This window comes from Apium graveolens, chromosome 11 (assembly GCF_009905375.1).
Source record: "Apium graveolens cultivar Ventura chromosome 11, ASM990537v1, whole genome shotgun sequence".
Taxonomy (NCBI): Eukaryota; Viridiplantae; Streptophyta; class Magnoliopsida; order Apiales; family Apiaceae; genus Apium; species Apium graveolens.
Window position 1 is genome coordinate 135,790,835 of NC_133657.1, and position 6,802 is coordinate 135,797,636.

At 31.7% G+C, this 6,802-nt stretch overlaps 1 long non-coding RNA gene across 1 annotated transcript in view; it reads right to left on the bottom strand.

The window, feature by feature from the left end:
- Positions 1-5,645: 5,645 nt before the first annotated feature.
- LOC141697935 (uncharacterized) overlaps positions 5,646-6,802 on the bottom strand; it is a 3,576-nt gene continuing 2,419 nt past the window's right edge. The window contains exons 2-4 of the long non-coding RNA XR_012564886.1: positions 6,759-6,802; positions 6,481-6,595; positions 5,646-6,316 (exon numbers count right to left, since the gene is read on the bottom strand). The exon at positions 6,759-6,802 is cut by the window's right edge and continues 1,059 nt beyond it. This is a non-coding gene — a long non-coding RNA (uncharacterized LOC141697935). The remainder of the gene's footprint in view (positions 6,317-6,480; positions 6,596-6,758) is intronic.

A 6,802-nucleotide genomic window follows, 5' to 3' on the forward strand; every position in this document is an offset into this window, starting at 1 on the left:
AATCTGCCATCTTATAGTCAAGAAAGCGGCCAACAATCCACTTCTTTACCACATCATCCTCGATTTTATACTTATGGTCAAGTGACTCCCAAAAGGCCTTAGTTGTTGGCTTCGAGCTATACACGTTATACAATGAGTCAGCCAAATAGTTCAGCACATAATTCTGACATATGTGGTCGGAGTGCTTCCAAGCATCCATAACATACAGAGTTTGCATGTTGCTCTCACCAGTGAGCAATGACTCACCAGTGAGCAATGACACCTCTTCCTTCAGGAAGCGATCCAGATGCAACGTGGTCAGATAAAATTGCATATTTTATTTCCAATATTTAAAGTTCGTTCCGTGAACTTCTTGGGTTTATCAGCGTGTGCAGCAGGCACAGTTGGCATAATAGGTGCAACAGGCACCGCAGGTGTGACAGTCCGTACGTGAGTCTGTACTACATGTGTATGTACACAAGTAGGCACCGCAGGTACAATCGGAGGAATGGGACATGTCGACGTCTGTCCAAGAGGCACACTAAACAGTCCAATGACAGTGTGTCCCACAAGCACATGTCCCGAAGGCACATGTCCAACAGGTGTCTGACCCTCGTTAGATATTGCGATCTTTGCGTTAGGGTTAGACGCCTGCTGGTGAACCCCATCAGATCCAGCGATATGTGCGTTGGGATTAGCCATCGTGTTCATCATATTGTTCACAATGTTACTCTCCATAGATCTGTTACTCAACAAGCAGTAGATGTATCAGTCACAGATGATAAATAATAATAGTTTTAAGATTGTTATACAATCTGTAATTAATACATATAATATAAGCGTGCGAATAACAAAAATTAACAAAAAGTATATGAGGAGAAGTTCTCGAGTCCAGTCGTATAACTGTTTAAAGCTATTACGGCCCTCACCGTATGTGCGAGTCGTTAGCCTCCCAGGATAAAACAAGAAGATGGCGATGTTACGCGAACAACACATTCGGCGAAATAGAACGAGCAAGAAACTATCACCGAAATAGAGAGAGTGTTGAGTTTGTGTTTAGGAGGCGGCTGTGTGTTATTTTTTGAATGAATGAATAATCTTAAGCCTTATACGATAATATATAGGCTCGGGGAATCGTGTGCCCTAATCCACACATAATTAATTAAAACGCATTAATTAATTAGCCGATTAATAAATCAAATCTGTTATTGAATCTGATTATTATTACATCAAATCAATTATAATAATCCCTAGTCAAAACGAATTAAACTTTTAAAAAGCCCAAGCCCAGTGGAAATTAAATTTAGCAAAATTAGTCTGTAATTATTCGGGCCAATTTTCTAATATATTCGTGTCCGCACATCGTATACGCGGGCAAGCTCGAAGGCTTCGCAAGCCTCGGATTGTCCCTCGAAAGCCCAAGATTTGCACCCCCTGCGCACGCACATAGGTGTAGGAGCAATACATAAGTAAAATATCTGAATACTACATAAGTGTTTTGTTTATATAAAGCTATGTATGCTCTATTGCAAAATCAATCTGGGACTTTCCATTCTTCCACAAATTTTCACTACTAAGAGGCTAACTTTGTATGATCATATCCCATCCATCTCTTAGTCATTTTGAGTGATTCAAAGTGTCTGGGAAAGCTCTCTCGGAGGAGAACACATTCCAAGTGTCACTCGTTGCGCGCATGCAATATATGTCCACTCAATTTTTTGCTCAAATTGAATTGACAATGTGGGACTACTACCCACATTTCCCACATTTCCCAACAGACATTGAGAACTATTTTAACTTCATGTAAATCTATACTATTATATTAAAGACGAAACATTAAAATTTGGTGGTTGGTTCTTGGTCCCTTAATCTTGAGCCATCATATCAAATTGATGAGAACCGTTAGATTTAATTTTAAAAATTATTATTCAAGTGATCTAAGATCGAATCCTACAAGTAATATATTATTAAAATTATAATTTATAATATATAATAATAAAAATGACCGTGCATCGCACGGGTTATATACTAGTATAATATTATTTGTCTAACCCAAGCTCACAACAATTTGATTTTTTTCCAAATTACCTTACACTAATAAAGTTAATTGGTTTTATATAAAAAAGAATTATCATTGTTTTTCACCTGAGTTGACAATACCCAACAATCTCTCCTCTCAAGCAAAAATCACAAATCATGCGGTCATATTCTCGCGATAAATATGTCTATGATTTGCGTCGCTAGTCCCCCCGACATATCTTCTATCGCATGATTCTAAGTAGAGCCGATAATTTTGTACACGATACAAAAATTACGAATTTAGGTTCACTTTTAAGGTATACGAACACTAAAGTACATAGATGAATTCAGAGTTAGTTTTGATTTTACTATTCGGTACACGACACGAAACGACGAAATAAATAAATAAATTATATTATTTGAATATATATTTAAAAATAATATTATATATATATATACCTTCTATATAATATAAAAACAAACTAGTTTCAAATTTAAGTTTCCTAATATAAAAGTAAATAGTGTTATAAGTGAGTACTAGAAATTCCTTAAAGATAAAAAATGAAGATCATGTTTTAGTGATTTAGGAAAATACTAATACATTGTTGAAGTGTCATTGTGCCCCAAATTCCTTATAATTAGACTTAAGAGCTCCTTTAAAGAAGCCGTTGGACATACTCTTATGTATCTTATGAAATTACGATATGGGAAATTCGATTGTACTCCATTTTCTCCAAAATTCGAGTAATTACATTGAATAATTTATAAACAATTTTAAAATTAAATTAATTAAATTCCAGTCTGGTACCGATATAATTAACTTCGTGACTGAAGATGATTAATTGTTGAGTTTACAAAGATACAATAATGTATCACCATTATGCTAAAACCCTTAATGGATTTATTTGGCTTCTTCCGCAAAATTACGATTTTAGGATATCTATTTCATGAATACATGGTGTATAAGTATATTATAGTATCATTTTATATTTTGATGTTATATCTATTTGTTATGATTTAATGTTTCATTTTCGAAATGTGATATATTATTGGATTGAACTTTAATTTTTTTGGTTTCTGAGTTAAGATACAGGGTGTATTTTCCTATTTGTCAAGTAGTGGAACCAAGTTCTGGATAAAATTATTTAAATTGTAAGTTCCAAATATTCAAATTAGAATGCACAGTTATTCGGTTGAGATATAGCTCAGTTTTCCTTCTAGGCAAGATCACACATAGAGGAAAGTATTTTATGACACTTTGGTCAAACTTCCAAAAACACTATCCATTAGAAGTGAAATTTTTAAATTTTTTAAATCCATACATTTTTAATTTGAAGTCGAGATATCACCAAAAATGATGTCGAAAAGTATTCATATTAAAATTTTGGTTCAATAGAAATACATTATTATAGTACGTTAATCAAAATTAGTTTTCAATATCCTTCTAAAATATTTAAATTAAAAATAAAATAAAATTTATATTTACAAAAAAATTAAATAAAACAATAATTTACAAACGTCAAGCGTAGCGGGTAAAATTACCAGTTTCTTATAATTAGACTTGAGAGCTCCTTTTAAAGAAGCCGTTGGATTTACTCTTATGTATTTTATGAAATTACGATATGGGAAATTTGATTGTACTTCATTTTTTCCAAAATTCGAGTAATTACATCGAATAATTTATAAACAATTTTAAAACTAAATTAATTAACTTTCTGTTTTTAAATGTTCATCCGCATTCTGAATATTTAATTATCTAAAAAGAAGAATTTCTGAATGCTCGGTCACCAACTCTATATAGTATTTTAATTTCACTAAATAAGATTGATCAATTGGAATCCATGACTTAGTAAACGTCAAATTTGACCTACTACACTTCCACATGACACATCCAAGTCTTCCGACTCTTCTTACAAAAAGTTAAAATTAAGGTTACAACTTACGATGCTCCTAAAACTAACGTCAAAACCTCTTGGACCAGTATATAGCAAATCGATGAAAAAGTCAAGGAACTCCCGTCTGTACAACTTATAACTACCAGTAAACGGTCGGTCATGAGAATAAAAAATAAATTTTGGAAGTTAAGAGTTAATTGAGAGTTGGTGCGATGTAGTTAATGACAAATTCTTTTATTAAAAATTTTAAGATATAAATATGTATATTTTATAAGATGTTATCACTGAAAAAGGTTAAGTACCTCTATAATATAAGTAAAAATTTCATAATTTGAATCATATTTGGTGCAATGCAGTTAATGACAAATTCTTTTATTAAAAATTTTAAGATATAAATATGTATATTTTATAAGATGTTATTACTGAAAAAGGTTAAGTACCTCTATAGTATAAGTAAAATTTCATAATTTGAATCATATTTAATTTTATTTATAATTATATAATTATAAATTGGAGATTAAATGATTGAAATACTAATTTTTAGCATTTAAAATTAATTGTTTTTGAAAAGTATAGTGAAAATCATAAAAAAAATGAATTTAGACCACAGACTCGTAAAATAGTCATTTAAATACATGATACCTCCACAAAAGTTGAACTCTAGATTCATTACTAGTTGCAACACTTAAAATATTATTTCCTTTTGCGTGAGATTGGAAGTTTGACTTCTAGTGGGTTTAGTGGGTATGTGTAATTAATTAACTATTTTTTTAAGTTAACCTACATGTACGAAAAATGAATATTAACTCCACAAAATTAATACTCCCGAATTTTGTAACTGTGTGTTGTTTTAAGTGTAAAATTACAAGTGCCCTACAAAAACTGCAAAAGTACCAAACTGCAAAAGTACAAGGCACTTCACTGAAAAATGAAATTACAAGCAAATGATAATCACTAAACTCCAGATGGCATGTACAAATACAAATAGGAGGAAATCAACAAGTACAAAAACATTTTAAATTAAAAACAAAGTGAAGAATATGTTATGCGATTATAATGCTAACTTTGAGAAAACTACGCAATTATTGAGACCATAAGAGAAAGATGTGTAGTTTTGTTGTTTGAATTACTTTGACTATTTACACTCCTCATAAGTCATGCGTAGAGTAATATTTATACTGCTGAAATGTGCTATGATTCTCCACAAACTAGTCTTACAAGTTATCATTATCTAATTTTTGGGCGTTCGCTTCGCTTAAACTAGTTCGTGTTATTTATATTTACCTACGATCTGTTTGAAAAACTGAATTTTATTTATAATTCTGAATGTGATCAAATAAATTGTTTGAAAATTTGAATTTGAATTTAATTTGAAATTCAGGATATTCAAATATTAATATAAACATGAGTATTTATAATGACAACTCAAATTATTTCATTTGAAATCACTCATTTAAAATGAAATACATGTTTACAAATGCCCTCTTACTAATTTCTTCCCCTAAACTTTGGATGATTTATACGAGAAAAGGTAGTTTTATATTTCGTGATTGAACTATGCCTGCTTACATTCCTTAATTTCTTCCACTTAAACTGATTTTATAAATTAAATATTAATTGATCACATCACTTGATCCATTTTCTTACTTTTTTTTCCACAACATTCCACTTGTTCTTAAATTCTGTACTCATGCAAACATATAAATTCTCATGAAACCGAGGGAGTAACATTTATACCTGAAATTGAATCATTTATATATAATTAATAATAAATATATCATTATGTTAATGCTGCCTTAATAAACGTAAAAAATTGGAAATAGACTAATATATTAAGTCATGCATCACACCACAGCAAACAGTACGATATGTGTTAATCATAAGATTATAGGACCTTGCTAAGAAGAAGGTCCATATCCATATATAGGTTGTCCAAACTTGAGAGCCTATATGTACGGCCTAGTTTGGTGGTACCCAAATGACCCCAGTAGTACAATAGTATATTCTTCCGGATTTAGATCCCTTGTCAATTCTCGTCATCATGCATCAATTTCACCCACTCTGCCGGAGACGACATCAATTATTGGAAAAGGACATGTCATGAGTTTGTGACCGCACCAAATTATGATGGTCTAGATAAATAAAACTGCCTATGTTTGTGTTCAGTAACTCATATGGAAGAACCATGTAGGAATCTTAAGACAAAACGCAACATAGTAGCAGAAACAATTATTCATCTAAAACCAAAGTTGGCACCATCAGGATTCAAGAATGATATTATCCAGCCTTTATGCCAACATTAAACAGAAGATTCGTCATTTTCAGACCTATGCTCGTGACACAATGAGAAGTCTTCAGGCTTAAGTACGAAAATCAACACGCGTGCAGGAATTGTTGTGCACTGTCATCATGTACTACACAACCTATCAAGTTTCTCCTCAATGTAAATCATGCCTTCATATACTCAAAATTTCTAATATCTGGTAGGTAATGAGTGAATTGAAACAAACAATGCTTGTTATTTAGGAGTTCGAACATTGACAATGTTAGCGATGCAATAGTCGTCAAAAAAATAAAAGCTTTTTACCTTGTATCTATAGTAGAGCAGCAGGATATCATTTCACCACCAGAAAAGACTGCAACTTGAGAACAATAAGCAGGCATGCGACTTGGTTATTGAAGGAGCTATGAATTGCTACAAACTTTAAAAATAATGTGCTAATTAGGTTATAGTAAATGTAAATAGGCATTCGGTAGCAGGACACAAATTACAAACTACAACGCTACTTTTACAATGATTCGCAGTTAGTGGCCAGGCTAGGCTAATCAAATTGCAAAATACTTCAAAATTAAATTCTTAGAGACCTTAGATTAAGATGCAGCTTTGTGTTAGCGATATGACACAGAAG